At 47.6% G+C, this 17,076-nt stretch overlaps 1 protein-coding gene across 9 annotated transcripts in view; it reads left to right on the top strand.

The window, feature by feature from the left end:
• The window catches only part of SLC39A11 (solute carrier family 39 member 11), a 426,997-nt gene that overhangs the window by 863 nt on the left and 409,058 nt on the right, over positions 1-17,076 (top strand). For 2 of the 9 annotated variants that reach the window (XM_082439854.1, XM_082439853.1), the window contains exon 1: positions 11-130. The exons of 1 other annotated variant lie outside the window; for it this stretch is intronic. The gene's annotated coding sequence lies outside the window, so the exon portion shown is untranslated. Of the gene's footprint in view, positions 1-10; positions 131-17,076 lie in introns of those variants that run through there. 6 more of the 9 variants (XM_082439851.1, XM_082439845.1, XM_082439857.1 and 3 more) reach the window with 4 other exon arrangements.

Genomic DNA, 17,076 nt, shown 5'->3' with positions numbered 1-17,076 from the left:
ATGGGCGGCACTTTTTTAAAGGGAAACTGTGTGGTTGTTGGATCGCTAAGGCTGGCGGTTCCTCTGCGGGTCCAGCCTCTAGCGGACCTGAAGACCCTCCCAGCGCGGGTGGAGCCTTTCCAAGTCGGAGGTAATTATAATCTAGCGCCCGCGGTCTGATTGTAACGCCTTCTCGTGATGCTCGTGTCCCTCACTAAGTCTATCGCGGCCCCGGGACAGGGGTTCTTCTCCTGAGACGGGGCAGTTGCACTCTCGGCCGGTCCCCTTCCCCTCGGCTCCCTCGGCCGCCCCTGTGTCCTGGCCCGGCTGGGAGCCGGGTGGGCGCACAGAGCTGACCGTAGGTGCTGGACCCTCACCCCTGGCTCTCGGTGTGCAGCCTTCTGGGGCGTCCTTGTTATTCGTTATTTACTCTGGTCATCCACCTAATGCAATGTTAGGAAAAGGGAAGCGTGAGTCCGTTTTTGTTCATTGGAAAGTAACTTCATAGATGCTCTGGACCGGGCCTGAGCGCCGGGACAGGCTGTCCCTTAAGGGGTGTGTGCGCGCTCGTTTGCTTCTGGTTTTCTTTTTTTTTTTTTTTTTTAACTTTTGGGTTTATTTATTTATTTATTTATGGCAGTGTTGGGTCTTCGTTTCTGTGCGAGGGCTTTCTTTAGTTGTGGCAAGTGGGGGCCACTCTTCATCGCGGTGCGCGGGCCTCTCACCGTCGTGGCCTCTCTTGTTGCGGAGCACAGGCTCCAGAAGCGCAGGCTCAGTAAATTGTGGCTCACGGGCCTAGTTGCTCCGCGGCATGTGGGATCTTCCCAGACCAGGGCTCGAACCCGTGTCCCCTGCATTGGCAGGCAGATTCTCAACCACTGCGCCACCAGGGAAGCCCCTGGTTTTCTTTTGTTGTTGGTTATTTCTTTGGGGTTTTCGTTTTGTGTTTCAAACCAGTGTTATACCATCAAAGATGTTTCCCCTGATATAACCTTACACTGGCACCAGTCTGGAGAGGAGGGTATTGGGCAGTGAGGAAACGACCCAAATGCCTGAGAAAACAACGCCTGGGGGTGGGGCAAGGGGGCCGGGTTGGGGGGAGGACGCCTAACGCTGACTCAGTGATAATGAAACTTGGAGAGTGTGGCCTGTCTCTTCTAAGAATTTCCAAGATCCTTCATTTAAAAAAAAAAGCATTTACTATTGAAGATTTCATATCCACACTAATGTAGAGAGAATGGTATAATGGGTCCACCAGCTGGGTTTTACACTTACTAAGTCACGGTCAGTCTCATGTATATCCCTACCCACTCCCTCTCCTTCCCACCACCTCCATTATTTTGAGGTGAATCCTGTAAATAAACCATTCATTTATAATATTCTAGTTTACCTCACAATAACCTTACGATCTAGGGAATTTTACAGGTGGATAACCTGGGCCCCAGAGAGGCAAACAGATTTTACTCAGTGTCATTTTCAAAGCCTGTCCACAAAATGCTCCCATACACTTCAGTCCTGCAGAGTAGGTAGGAATAATTATTCTATGCATGACAAAAAACCAGGGAAGCTTATTTATTCCTGCCCAAGTCACATGGTTACTAAGGGACAGAATCAGCCCTTAGACCTAGAGTTCTGAATTCCTTTTCTACTTTGTCACACAACTTCCCACAAACTCAGAGCACTCCCTGGTGGCAGGGTCTGCACTTTGCTGTCACTGCAGTGCCATTCTGTAGGGACACTTGTAGGTGTTTGACTTCCCAGCACCTGCAGAACCTCTTTTCTGTGTTTGAGAAAATTACCGCCTTACGGCAAGATCTGTTCCCCTTACAGCTGAGCTGGGATCAGCCAATCAGACACAACCACCTAGGACTTTTTTTTTTTTTTTTTAATAAAGATACTTTTCATTTATTATTTATTTATTTATTTTTGGCTGCATTTGGTCTTTGTTGCTGCGTGCAGGCTTTCTCTGGTTGCGGCGAGTGGGGGCTGCTCTTGGTTGCGGTGTGCAGGCTTCTCACTGCAGTGGCTTCTCTTGTTGCAGAGCACGGGCTCTAGGCCCGCAGGCTTCAGTAGTTGTGGCACACAGGCTCAGTAGTTGTGGCACGCGGGCTCAGTAGTTGTGGCACGCGGGCTCAGTAGTTGTGGCTCGTGGGCTCTAGAGCACAGGCTCAGTAGTTGTGGCACACAGGCTCAGTAGTTGTGGCACGCGGGCTCAGTAGTTGTGGCACGCGGGCTCAGTAGTTGTGGCTTGAGGGTTTAGCTGCTCCGCGGCATGTGGATCTTCCTGGACCAGGGCTCAAACCCGTGTCACCTGCATTGGCAGGCGGATTCTTAACCAGTGGGCCACCAGGGAAGTCCCGCCTAGGACTTTATAGTTGGAGAGCTAGTGATGTCCAGGAGCAGGGACAGTGGAGACTTCATTTTGATGGTGACAGAGGTGTCCCCTGCGAACATCCAGTCTCCAGGGGCAGCAGAGACACTGAATCCAGCTGCAGCGCTCAGCTGCCAGTACTGGCGGTGGTGCTGGTGACAGCTGTGGGTGACCACGATGACGTCCTCACCTGAATCGCCCTGAGGCGTGTTTTGACTGGGTTCTGAAGGTTAGCTTCCCTTTGTCCCTGTCTGTTCGCTGAGCCCGGTTCCCCAACTTTCCCAGAGATTCCATGAGTTGTCTGATATCTTATTGATAAATTCCATTTCTTTGAAAAGCAAAAACACTTTCAATTGCTTGCCTTAGAGACCCTAACTGACCCAGACTCCCCGAGTTTCCAGCTCCACAAGAGTTTGGCCGGCCTCTTTCAAACGGCAAGAGGGAGGAATGTCCGCAATCAGCTAGGGTTTGCACGGGGTGGCCGGCACTTGCGCGCACACCTGTCATATCAGGTAGAGGAAAGGCGAGCTCGTCAGCTGACGTCACCGCAGAGGGTGTTCTGAAGGCAGGGCTTTCCCTATGCCTTCTCTCTGCCTCCCTAGCCACGCTCCCCGGCCTGCCCTGAAGATGCCACTGTTGCTCTTCTGCTTGCAGATCCAAGTGCCTAACAGAGGCTGCTAGGAAGCCGGCTTCTTGCCTGGGCGCTGCGAGAGCTCTGTGTCTTTGACTCCTTACTCTCCACATCTCCTTGTCTGTTCCCCCTGCATTGAAGAGGCAGCCCTTTCCTCTTCCGCATTCTGCTTTGTCGCCCCGTAAAACCAGGATGTGGGCAGAGAGCTCAGCTTCAGCAGCTGGGCAAGGAACTGAGCTGAACCAGGGACAGAGAGGAGAAATAGTCTTTTATTTATTTTTTCTCTCAGGGAGGCACACAGGTAAGAGATACCTCCTCGTTTTTTTGCCATCTTTTAATTTTGGCTTAGAGATGAGTGCATATGTGTGTATCGTGTGGCAGCTCGTGATGTCAGATTTTCTTCCTTTCACGTTAAATCTTTTTGGGTAGAATTTTAAGCATCCAGTATTTAAGTTCAAGAGATTACATGTAGATCCCCCTGGGCTCCTGAAGTCAAACCTAGGCATTCTGCCAGTTATAATAGCTGTAGTTTGGAGCACCACCTAGGCACTCTGCATATATCTTTAATTCTCGCAATAATGCTATAGCATAGGTGGTCCTACACTCATTTGATTGGTAAAGCAAGGTTCAGCAGGACCAGGGAGTCCATCTGAGATTACCCAGGTAGTCGACGGCTGAGTGTGTCTTCAGATCCCAGTTAGTTTGACTCTACAGTCCTTGATCTTTGTTGTATCGTTAGCTTCAAAGAAAATTTCAGAACATCAAGAGCCAGAAGAGCGAAACAATTCTGAAGCAAAATTCAGATGGTACCCACACTGCCTCCTTCCCTTTGCCTAAAGGTGGGGCTTTACAAGTATAAGCAGGGACTTCCCTGGTGGCGCAGTGGTTAAGAATCCGCCTGCCAATGCAGGGGACACGGGTTCAAGCCCTGGTCTGGGAAGATCCCACATGCTGCGGAGCAACTAAGCGCATGCGCCACAACTACTGACCCTGCGCTCTAGAGCCTGTGAGCCACAACTGCTGAGCCTGCGAGCCACAATTACTGAAGCCTGTGTGCCTAGAGCCTGTGCTCTGCAACAAGAGAAGCCACCGCAACGAGAAGGAGAGTAGCCCCGGCTCGCAGCGACTAGAGAAAGCCCACGCACAGCAATGAAGACCCAATGCAGCCAAAAATAAATTTAAAAAATAAATAAATTTATTAAAAAAAGAAAAACAAGTACAGGCAGTTGGGGGACCCAAGCTGGAGCGGCTCTCCAGTGATTTGGGGGGCAGATGACACGTGGGGTGGCCATGCCTGGGAGCCAAGTTGTCTGCATGCTCGAGGGCTGTCTTATAAAACTGGGAGCATGTTCTGATAGTTTCACTTTCTCTGGGCCCATCAGCACTGTTATCTCACTCAGAACATTGAGGGGGCGGATTTCTCCCTACTTTTTAATAGAAATATAGCAAGCAGGCCAGCATGATGCCTAAAATAGAATGGTTTTTTGAAAACAGATTTTTGCAGATACCACATGTCCTTCTTTTATGCGTTATGTGGTCTAGCATCTGGACCTTGGCTCCCTGACTAAATGATTCAATAAATATTTGCAGAATGAGTGAATGGCGTCATACATATATGTCACATAATCACAAAGTATCTGCTCAAAGGACGCATTGGAAAAGGCAAAAGAATCTTTTGTCATCAGTTGCCTAATAGCTGAAATACTAAAAAAGTAAGACAGTTTTCACCTATGTCACACCCCCTTCGATGCCTTGTTTCAGTACCTCTTCTTTTAGGGAAGGTAGCTGCGTCTCTGGCCTGTCAGTGTGCAGTATGAAGTGTGAACCTGCTGAGTCTTACATCTGTCTGTACTCGAATGTTGTTGGAGGGAAGGCTGTTTTCTCATAGGATGAGGAGGGAACGGGGGCTGGGCACACCAGAGGAGAGATGATAAATGGAAGAGCCAAAGTAACTGAGGAAAATTAAAATAAATTTAACTGGGGCTCAGCTAGGAGAAATGGCAAGGGAGAAAGCAAGATGGTAGAAAAAAAAAAAAACGGAGAGGAATCTGACAAAAAATTAACAGAAGGCAAAGCAAAGAAAGGGAAATTTGATCTGGTAAAGGATAGACTGTGTCAATAAAAGCAGTGTGAGGGGCCGGACAGAAGATTGAGTTATGCACTGCTGCCCGTTGTGATTGAGACATTTGGTGTTTGCCCTCCCCTTGGCTGACATGCCAACGGGATAAGAGAGCCTCGCGAGAGGTAGTCTTGACATCTTCATGTCAGTGTCTATCAGCCTGTGTCAACTGGAGGTGACATTTGTCGTAGAAGGGATGGTTATTTGACTTAACTGTTGGCAGATAACTGAGACCCTGCCTTCAAGAAATAGCCTGTCAGGCATCACACCTGATAGAGGGAGCCTGGGTGTCTGGGCACCTTGACTAAAAAGGATGATATCGAAAAATCACACTCCAAGCATTTTACCCTTAATTAGTGTGTATTTGAGTACCTACTGTTGTAACTAGCTCTGTGTTGGATGCATGGAGGATATAAAAGGTATCTGATGAAAAGCCAATGATTCTGACACAAGCTCTCACTTCTTTTCAAGTCTCCTACACTGTCTTTTCCCCTTCCCCACCATTCCACCCTAGCTGATGAGCCTTCTCACAGGTATGGAGAAAACAGAAGTAATCAGGAAAGTCCTCATGTTAAATCTACTAAATCTAACTCTGGATCTCACCCCTCCCACCTCTCAAAGATCTCACCCCCTTCTCTCTCCTCCATAATTTTCACCTTCTCAGCTAGATTGTTCCCATTATCTCAGAAATATTCCCTAGTGTCTCCCGTCTTATAAACATGCTCTTTTGTCTCCCAGTCTCCTTCCAGCCCCCGCCCATTTCTCCTTTCCTCATCACAACGGAAGGTCTTGACCTTTGGCCATTGCTGTCTCCACAAGGCGCCTCCCATTCTCTTCTCCAACTCCATCCATTAGGGATCTTCGCATCATCACTGCATCCACTAAAAGACCTCCCTCCCCGTCTTGTCAGTTTCAGTAGTCGCTTCTCAGTTTTTGGACTTTTCAGCAGCGCGGCTGACCTGCCCCTTGTGGACACAGTTGCCTTTTGAGTTCTCTCAAGACACGCTCCACTAGCTTTCCTCTTACCTCACTAGGCCTGTCTTCTCAATCACTTTTGCTGGCTCTTCTTCCTTTGTGTGACCTCTTAATGTTGCATGGACCCAGGCTCAAGCCTTAGCACTGGTCTCTTCTTGGTCTTCAGTCCCTGTTAGGTGATTCCATCCTGTCCTGTCGCCTAAAGACTTAAAGGGTTACTCCCGTGGTTCAGATGGAAATTATGATGGCAGTGGAAATGGAGAGAACGGAACAGATGTTTGCAGATGACTCCGACATTTGTTACTCCAGCCCTGTGCTCCTGGATTATATATACATCTAGCCACCTCCTTAGACTCTCCACTTGGATGTCTAAGAGAAGTCTCAAATCTAACACGTCCAGAATAATAATTCTCTTCCTGCCATCCACCCTGTACTCTTCTCCAAGTCAACCCTATCTCAGGAAATGGCACCACCCAGTTATTCCTGGCTAAAGCCCAGGCATAATCCTCCATCCCTCTCTCTCACTATCCACACCTAATCCATCTACAAATCCTATAGACTCTTCCTCCAAAACAGGGGTTGATGCAATTTAACTAGGAAGAGGCAGATAGTCAATGGGTTTTGCAGGCCCTGTGGTCTCCATTACAACTATCCTGCAAGGCCACTGTAGCAGGAAATCCGCAGTAGACAGTAGGTAAATGAATGGGCGTGGCTGAGTTCCAATGACATTTCATTGACAAAAGCAGGTAGAGGGCCAGGTTTGGCCCATGGACAATAGCTTGCTGACCCCAGATCCAAAATATATCCCTGTCCTTTTCCATCTCCACTGTCACTGCCCGAGTCCAGGTCATCAGCTTCTCACCTGAGCCACTCGGATTACCTTTTTTTTTCTTTTAGTTTTTTTTTTTTGGCCACCCCACGTGGCACGCAGGATCTTAGTTCCCAGACCAGTGATCGAACCCACGCCCTCTGCAGTGAAAGCACGAGTCTTAACCACTGGACTGCTGGAGAAGTCCCTCAAATTACCTTCTAATTCCCCCTGTTTCTACTCCTGTCCCATTAGTGACTCTCCTCACTATAGAAGCAAGCTGAATCTTTCAAAAGTATAAATCAGGCCTTGAGTGTCCCCTGCTTCAAACCTCCAGTGGCTTCCCAGCCCTCTGGGTCAGGTTCCAACTCCTATCAAAGACTTTCAAGACCCTGCATGACCTGGCCCCATCCCATCCCACTCCTCTCTCGCTCTATTCCAGCCTCACTGGTCTTCTTTCTGCTTCGTAAACAAGGCTTGGTTCACTCTTTTCTAAGGCCTTTGCTCTGGCTGTTTCTTCTACCAGATCTTCACATGGCGGTCGCCTCCTCTGAGAAGCCTGCCTGGGCCACCCCAATCCAAAGTAGGAAACGTTAACATTTATAAAGCGCTCACTATATGTCAGCCAGTGTTATAAACTCTGAATATGAATTATCTTATTCATTTCTCACAGAAAGACCTCTGAACTAGATCCTGTTCTTATCTCCACTTTATTGAAGAGGAAATTGGGGCCAAGGGAGATTGTATAATTTGCCCCAAATGATTGAGGAAGTAGCAGAGCTGAGATATAGACCAGGCTGTCTGGCTCTGGGGTCCATGACCTTAGGCACCGCTCTTTACTGTCTATGTATTTTTATCATAGCATTTGTCACTGTGTTGTGATTACATGTTCATTTATTTGTGCTTTTGTTTGTTGAGTGTCTCCCCTACAACAAAAAGCGTAGATCTCGTCTGTCTTTTATCTCATCAAATTCCCAGCTTCTAGAACAGTGTCTGACACACAGTAGCCATTCAATACTTGCTGAGTGCATGAACAGTAATTTAACTTTGTAGCAAAGTAATTTATTGGTATGCTGACAAATCTGTAAATATTCAAAGTACACCTTACCTTAGAATTCCTATGAAAGAAAGGAATAGATTCATTACTCTAATTTCAGAAATGTTGAATTAATTCATAATCTGATCAGCCCTCCTCTCTCCCCCAAAATATGTGAATTCTTTGGAATTGTTTAAAAATAAATTTATTTATTTTACTTATTTATTTATTTTTGGCTGCGTTGGGTCTTCGGTGCTGCACGCGGGCTTCTTCTCTAGTTGTGGCGAGCGGGGGCTACTTGTCGTTGCGGTGCACAGGCTTCTCATTGCAGTGACTTCTCGTTGTGGAACACGGGCTCTAGGCACACGGGCTCAGTAGTTGTGGCGCATGGGCTTAGTTGCTCCTCAGCATGTGGGATCTTCCTGGACCAGGGCTTGAACCCGTGTCCCCGGCACTGGCAGGCGGATTCCTTTTTTTTTTTTTTTTCCTGGCTTTTTAAAAAATTTAATTTAATTTAATTTATTTATTTATGGCTCTGCTGGGTCTTCGTTTCTGTGCGAGGGCTTTCTCTAGTTGCGGCAAGTGGGGGCCACTGTTCGTCGTGGTGCGCGGGCCTCTCACTATCGCGGCCTCTCTTGTTGCGGAGCACAGGCTCCAGACGCGCAGGCTCAGTAGTTGTGGCTCACGGGCCCAGTTGCTCCGCAGCACGTGGGATCCTCCCAGACCAGGGCTCGAACCTGTGTTCCCTGCATTGGCAGGCAGATTCTCAACCACTGCGCCACCAGGGAAGCCCGGCAGGCGGATTCTTAACCACTGCACCACCAGGGAAGCCCCTCTTTGGGCTTTTGAATGTTACTTATGGAATTAGAATAGACTCCTGTCCATTTAACCTTCTTATTCCCTTATCGTGTTGCTTCTGGGCTATGTATGAGTGTATTCATACACGTTGATACTCCAGGACAGCAGTCCTGAGGGTCAGGATAAGTTCAAGGGAAGGTGGTCCCTTCCAGTGTGGTTGAATGTTTTCAGCTTAAGGACAGCTCTGTAAGAGAAGTTGTTTTCTTACAGTAATCCTGCCCTTGCCTTACCTAGAGAAGTACTATGGCCTCCCAGGCACCCGTAGCTGCCTCCTGAGAATATTCAGCTGTAATGATGACGGTTTGGTGGGATATTTCCCTCTTGGATACAGCATAACTGGAGAAATAGCTTGGGAGGAAGCAGTTTTCAAGTCTACCTTTCCTAGGGATGAGCCACTGTCAGGATCACGTCCCATCCTGGGACTCACACAACCTAAAATTATAATTGTCAACTAAGGAGGGCTTAGAACATTGAGAGTTCAAAGACTCCAACTGGGGAAATCAGATCCCTGAGGAAACTGCAGGGTTCTAGGAGGAGGTGTGCTTGCAGGAAGCTCTATTTCTACTGGGACGTGAAGTTTGTTTGTTTTTGTTGTATTTGAAGTTGTACCAGGTAAATCAGAAGCAACCTGCTTGGCCCAAGGCTGGATGATAAAAGACTCTGACTCCTCAGGCTCCAGAAAATTTGCAGTTTGGGTATTTGCAAATAGAGTTTGGGGGAAAATGCCACCAGTTGACTAAAATGTATTGAATAGCCTGGGTTTTTTGATGTGCTTTTGGTATAGGTGGCGGTTGTGGAAGAGTGCACTACTTGACCTTGGAATTTGAAAAGTCGTGCTGATGAGTTTACATCTTGCAAAGGGAGATCATACAGTCGCGTTCTGCATCGGCCATGCCCAAAGCAGAATCTTTGGGTGTTGACCACTTGGAATCCTGTGCCAGCGGGTGGCGCTCTAAGCCTTCGTCCCCTCTGCAGCTCCCAAGCTGTCCAATGGTTATATTCTGAAAATCCAGTTTTTCTTCTCAGAATTTAGAGAGTGCTTTTAACGTTGGAAGGCCCCGAGGGCCTCTCAGTTATGCCTGTACCTCGGTGGAAGTTTTAATGAACCTGCTCCAGCTATTCCAATAGACGGTGGGCAGCTTTGAGAGTGCTGGGATCCTGGGAAGGGGGGTGTCTCAGGACGGGCCACATCCTGATTCTCCATCCCTCACCCCATCCGTTCTGCGCCCCTCTCTGGAGGCTGCCCTCTCTGCACTACCTCCTTTGGCCCTCTTGCCTTCCGGCTCTGGTTGAATTCAGCCACGGGAGTGTTCCCGACCACGATTCTTGGCCTCCTTAATCAATAGAAATTGATCAGAGGCCATACAAGAAATTCAGGCAAGGCTTTATTGGGCCCCCTGCTGCAGCAGCGGAGAGTGAAAACAGGTAACAGGTTCTCCTGCTCACTCACCCTGAGGGGGGTTGAGCTGGTTCCTTATATGGGGTGAGGGTGGGGTATATCCAGGGGTCGGGCCGGAGGGGTGGCTTGGGGGTTTTGCCCACCCCCTTGGTGGTGCTGTGTGCAGGGGGCCTGCACAGTACCCTGCTTTTGCTCCCGACACCCTGTTTTTGCTCCCAGCCCCTCAGAAGTGTCAGTTGTGTTTTTGGTCTCTTTGTATCTTGTTGTTCATAATTTGCGCCAAGTGCGCATGCACGCAGTTATTTTTAGTCCCTTATAGTTTCTTTGTATTTTGTTGCTCGAGGAGACGTGTGTTCGGGCGCAAGCAGTGCAGCAAAGGGCCCCAGGTCCCAGCCTGTCTCAAGCGGTGCAGCAAAGGGTTGCAGGTCCCAGGTCCCAGGCTGTCTCAGGAGGAGAGCAGAAGGATGCACTGCGATTCTGGCCGAATTACTTTACAGGCACAGCTCCCGTTGGGTCTTTCCTTCCCCATGGCTCGTGCTCTCACTCGGCCGGTGAAGTCCTCCATCCTTACCTGGTCTCCGGGCTCCTCATCCATCTCTTGCTGATCCCCTGACACCTCCCCATCCCTGTACGCAGCTCCTTCATTACATTCATTTTAGTTAAACCCCTCTGAGTGCGCCATCTGTTTCCAGCTGGACCCGTGAGCGATACAGATGGTCATAGACCCGGGATTAATGGCGTGATCCTCTCCCTCTGATTAGCACCAGGCCCCAGGCCAAACCATGTTTTCACCCTGGAGGAAGAACAAAGAACTCAGATATTTAGAACATGCCATGAACCCTAAGTTTCTAGAACACTTGGACAATATGAGGCTCTGTTTATGGAGGTGAGACGTTATATCCCTGGTCCATTCGGGCAGAGCCTGAAGTTTAGTTAGGCTTAGCTGAGGAGGAAAGCCCTCTAGCCAGAAAGGAACGCTCTGTGTAGATAGAAATCATGTAGCACCTTATCGACAGACACATAATGCATTTACTTTTCTGCACCGGACTTGCTTTCACCTTGCATCACATGGTCGGTTGTGTTAGTGCCAGCTGAGCTTTCCTAATGGCAGGATTAGAAGCCATGGTTTAATATTAGCCAATTTTGAAAATGGTTGGTGGTTTAATAATCTAAAAGTTTCTGGTCTTCTCTTGCTGCGATTCAAGGTGAGGGGAATTTCATGTTTACTGGACACCCCTGTGTACCTGGTGATGTGATAAATTATTTAAAATATTTTTTTTCAGCCAGTCTTTACACCACACTGGGAGGTAGGTGGCGTGATCGCTGTTTTGCAGACAGGGAAGCAGGGGCTTGGGAATGTCAGGCCCAGGCTCCAGGTCACACCTCCCATAGGTGGAAGTGCAGTGATGTGGTTAAGAAATCAGGTTCTGGGCAAGTGATGTAAGTACTCTATGCCTCAGTTTCCTCATCGATAGAATGGGGGTAACAGTTGGACCATAGAGCTCTCGTGGTAACTGAATGCGATGATGAATATAAAGTGCTTAGAACAGGACTCAGTGCATCCAGAAGTTAGCTACTTTTCTTTTCTGATTTTAACAGTCTAATTCACAGTTAAGATTCTGTTTTAAGTACCTGGAAATTTTTGTTATGTTTTGATTTTGAGTGAAAGAAATGATGAGAAGGTGATAAAAAGTCATTTTCTTTTACCTGATTTTGAAACTCTTGACATTTCTCTGTCAGTTTTGCTGTCAGCAAAGCTAACATGTCTTTATGACATTTTTAGAGCATCCCTTTCATCATCTGCTTTACAATGACTTAGTCATGCTATTTAAATCAGGTTACAAAATCTGGAAGAAATCAGATGGGACCGTTAAAAACTGGCTGTGAACAAAATGAGACTCACCGGTGGTTGTTTTTAAGCCTTTTCTTTTCTTTTGCTACTGGACAAATGATGGCTAAGACGTCTAGGAAATGTTTTGTACACTCTTTTTTTTTTTTTTTTTTTTTTTTTTTTTTTTTTTTTTTTTTTTTTTTTTTTTAAAATTAATTAATTTATTAATTTTTGGCTGTGTTGGGTCTTCGCTTCTGTGCGAGGGCTTTTTCTAGTTGTGGCAAGTGGGGGCCACTCTTCATCGCGGTGCACGGGCCTCTCACTATCGCGGCCTCTCTTGTTGCGGAGCACAGGCTCCAGACGTGCAGGCTCAGTAATTGTGGCTCACGGGCCCAGTCGCTCCGTGGCATGTGGGATCTTCCCAGGTCAGGGCTCGAACCCGTGTCCCCTGCATTGGCAGGCGGACTCTCAACCACTGCGTCACTAGGGAAGCCCTGTACACTCTTTTGGGGGCTGGGAGTTTTAAGACAAATTGTAAAATTCTAAAGTTTACAGTTCCGTGTTTTAGGAAACCTGGGGAGTGTGGGTTATGTCACCTAGGACTCTGGCCCATTTTCCTGAATCTCTGAAGTCTTTTCCAGAAGTAGGTGGGAACCGAGGTGAGTCTGCATAGCTGGCCTCTTGAACAAACTTCACCCTAAGTCCCTTAATTGAGGGTGTGATTTCATGTGAAGGCAGTGTTTATAAAACAGTACACTTGCAAAAATAAATAAAGTCACTAAAAAAATATTTGCTTTCTGCTTTCTAGTATATAGAATCAATTGTAACAGCAAAGATCGAGGTAAATTTATCTGACAGGAAACACATGCAATTGCCAAGGATGGTGCAGCTTATTTGAAAACACAGGCAATATTAGCTATTTTGTCTAAATACTGGACATGCAGGAATGACATATTAGCAAAAATAACCACATTCAAGATGTCATGAGAATAGTAAAAATATCTAGCTTCTGTGCACACCTATGCTCGGCATATTAAAACCATCCATCATAGCACATAATTAAAACTGTTTTGCTGTTGGGGCTGCTGAAGGCTTTTTCTGGATGTCCCAGGTTTCCTCATATGTGTAGAGCATGGAAGGAATTTCTTTATCTCCACCACCTTCAGAAAGGGGGGGCCAGGAACAAAGCTGGGACCTCTCAAAGGAACAGAAAAGGGGGTGAATTGCACGTGAGAGCGTGTGTGAAGAGTCTTCAGTCTCCTTTGATGATGATTGATCTACTGTTTGTCAAAACCTGCTGTTGTTTACGGTGAGTGACAGCTGGGGAGCGATGGATAGATTAACTATGGAAGAGGAGTGAGGATAATTGAGGAAAAATGCACTCTGCCCACTAGACGACCTTCACCACGTTCTAAACGTCAACACCATAACTCCGCACACTGTTCTTCCCTAGTGAGATGGTTCCCAGGCTGCTGGAAACTCGAACGGAGACTCTTCCTGGGGAAAAAGCTTTCAGATCATTCTGGGTAGTTGAATCGTCTGCCGTTACTTTCTTTTTGTAAATTTTTATTGGAGCGTAGTTGCTTTACAATGACGTGTTCATTTCTGCTGTGCAGCCTACTCGGGATCAGATAGGGTGAGCTCGGTGGCCCTGTGGGGCTGCGCTGGCTGATTTCCTCCTCCAAACAGACGGGAAACCAGTCCTCGTTAGCAGGTTCTAACTGGGAACCTTCTCCTCCCGCTCAACCACGTATTAAACTGCTTCTGTCTGAGGCCACGCAGTGATGGAAAGGATGGAGAGACGGAGAAGAAGAATGAACGAGGCCTGGCTCTGGACCATCCACCCGCAGGAGTACACGCCTCTCTGCTGTTTCCTTCAAAATCCGTTCCCAGCCTCATTTTTAAAAAAATATTTATTTAGGGCTTCCCTGGTGGTGCAGTGGTTAAGAATCCGCCTGCCAATGCAGGGGCATGGGTTCGATACCTGGTCCGGGAAGATCCCACATGCCGCAGAGCAGCTAAGCCCGTGCATCACAACTACTGAGCCCACGAGCCACAACTACTGAAGCCCACACGCCTAGAGCCCATGCCCTGCAACAAGAGAAGCCACCGCAATGAGAAGCCTGCGCACCGCAACGAAGAGTAGCCCCCGCTCACTGCAACTAGAGAAAGCCTGCACGCAGCAACGAAGACCCAACGCAGCCAAAAATAATAAATAAATTAAGTTAAATTTTAAAAATATTTATTTATTTATTTGGCTGCGCTGGGTCTTAGTTGCGGCATGCGGGATCTAGTTCCCCGACCAGGGATCAAACCTGGGCCCCCTGCACTGGGAGCTCAGAGTCTTAACCACTGGACCACCAGGGAAGTCCCCCAGCCTCATTTTATGAAAATGAAGTGTCCCTCTCTATTTAAAGGTGGGCAGGTGGAATGCTCAAAAGGAGAAATCATTTCAAAAATTTCAAATTTTAAATGTAAATATTAGAGAACACTATTTGGAAAGATGGACAGAGGAAATAAAGGAAACAAACTCTGATAGGCTAAGTTTTAAGAAATGTGGGCTGTTCAAAGGCAGCCCGTCCCCTGTCTTAACTGGGCCTCTGGACCCTTACTGACCTTGACACCCTTTAAGAATGGAGCTGCCACTTCCGTGCCTTGCTTTGGTTCTTCTCTAGCAATTAGGATTTACTTTATCAGTCCCCGAGGCTGTAAGGAAGCCCTCGAGATCCCAAACCCTCTAAATACCCATCTCCATGTTGGCCCAACAGCCCAGAACCATGTTGCCGATGGCAAACCAGATTTTGGGTCTGCTCAGCTGTTCTAGAGCTGTTCTGTTCAAGATGGAGGAATGGGTTTCCTTGGTTGCAGAGGTAGCCCCCAGCAACACGCCATGTGGCTGAGACGGCTGCCACCTTCCAGTCCTCAAGCCCTTGGAGCTGGGCGCAAGCAGAGGGGGTCGCGTGAAGGTGCAGGAGAGAAGGACAGTGAAACAGCTGTGGTCTGTCGCTTCCCAGAACGAGCCTGCGATAAACAGTACGGGGCCCATCCCCCTGGGAGAGCTGTTTAGGGGACTATTTTATTTTATTTTGTTTACGGATGAATCATTTATTCGAACAAGACAAAAACGTCTCCACATTGTTTCCTTTTATACGGAAAGTGGAACATTTCAAATATATTACTTTTTCTCTTTTCAACAGATCTTGTTTGAGTCTGGTCCCAGGAACTTCTTTTCATTCTAGGATTCACGTTTTAGTAACACACATGCACCCATTACAGCCAAAACAGCATACTGGAATTTCGGATAGCCATTCTTTATTATGGTGACAGTACCAACGTATGGTAAAAGCCCTCTGGCTCTCCCCACCACGTCCTTCTTTTCGAGCCAGTTCTCGCCTTCTTTGTACGAACCTCCATCATCAACTTTAATATTACCTCCTTTAGTCAGAAATTCGATGTCTCCATTCTCTTTTTCATGAACTTTGATTACTCTGTGTACTATTGGAATATAGGAGACTATTTTAATCTGCAAAAAAGCGTTTACGTGGAAGCCAAAGTGAGTCTTCATGCCAGTCTGAGCCTTTGCTCCACGAGTGTCTAGACTCCCAAGTTGGCAGTGCAACTGGGACTAAGTTAACTTTAGATAATCTTGAGAATGAACCCTGGAGACTCCTGTTCATTGAAAAAGGCTGTAAGAAGACATTCTTCCCCATCACGTACTGGCTGGTACTTAAAATGCACGAGACGAGCTGATGTAGGCATCCCGAGCCATGGAAACGGACTGGGGTGGGGTCGGCGGAGGAAGGGAGGGCTTCTTTTATCTTGAAGACACTCTTTTGTGGAAGTGTGTTCACGGCTGAGAGGGAGAAGCGTGATTCATTTTCTCGGTGGCCGAGCATCTCAGCTTCCCCCAAAACGTGCAACCTAAGATTTGCGTTAGGAAGCGTGGCGGCAGGTGGGAAAGGCCTATGGAAACACTGTCCTTGATGAGAATCAATTTAAAAATTATTCGGAGCGATTTTTCTGCAAAGAAGTTGTCTTGTTTTTCGTATACAAAATTATTGCTGTGAGCAGGACCTGCACTTTAGGTTGGTTGACTAGTGGAGATGATAACCCTTTTTTTTTTTTTTTTTTTTAATTTTGAGGTGTTATTGCAGGGACAGCTGGCCGGGGCTAGGTGTGCAGTGTGTGACCTGGCACGGAATCCTCCAGGTGACAAATGACTGCAGGCACAGTGTCCCTCTCCCCTACCAGAAAAAAATGACTCAATATCCTTAGACTTCAAATGAGTTAGTCAGATTCTAGTTCTCTTCCTCAGCTGAAAGCCTTGGAGAATCTCTGCATTGGAGGTCTTGCCCAAAAGATACAGAAGGTGCGTTGTGTGTGCACGTGAGTGTGTGTTACACGTCCACCTCCTATGTGTGTGCATGCATGTCATGGGCACACGTGTGAATGTGTCCTTCACGTGTATGTGCATCACACGTGTGTGCACGTGCTCCGTTGCGTCACCTGTGTGTGTCTGAGCGCACCCAGTGCAGCGAAGGTACCAGGTGAGCTGAACTTGAGAGCCTTGGAAGACAGTCCGTTTCTCCGGAGTAGTGGGATTCTGGTTAATGTTAAGAAAACAGCTAAGCATTCGTTTTGTTATTTGAGAACCATTTGGGGTTCTTGTTAAAAAACAATATCCATTGGGCTTCCTTGGTGGCGCAGGGGTTGAGAATCTGCCTGCCAGTGCAGGGGACACGGGTTCGAGCCCTGGTCTGGGAAGATCCCACATGCCGCGGAGCAACTGGGCCCGTGAGCCACAATTACTGAGCCTGCGCGTCTGGAGCCTGTGCTCCGCAACAAGAGAGGCCGCGATAGTGAGAGGCCCGCGCACCGCGATGAAGAGTGGCCCCCACTTGCCGCAACTAGAGAAAGCCCTCGCCCAGAAACGAAGACCCAACACAGCCATAAATAAATAAATAACTAAATTTATAAAAACAAAAACAACAACAACAAAAAACAATATCCATGAGAAAAAATGTCAGCTCTCTCAGGAACGACTATGTTCCCTGGCCTGGAGGATGAGG

The sequence above is a fragment of the Balaenoptera physalus genome, assembly GCF_965194825.1.
Source record: "Balaenoptera physalus genome assembly, chromosome: 20".
Classification (NCBI taxonomy): domain Eukaryota; kingdom Metazoa; phylum Chordata; class Mammalia; order Artiodactyla; family Balaenopteridae; genus Balaenoptera; species Balaenoptera physalus.
Note: the sequence above shows the minus strand (reverse complement) of the source record. Positions and strands in the feature narration are given on the sequence as shown.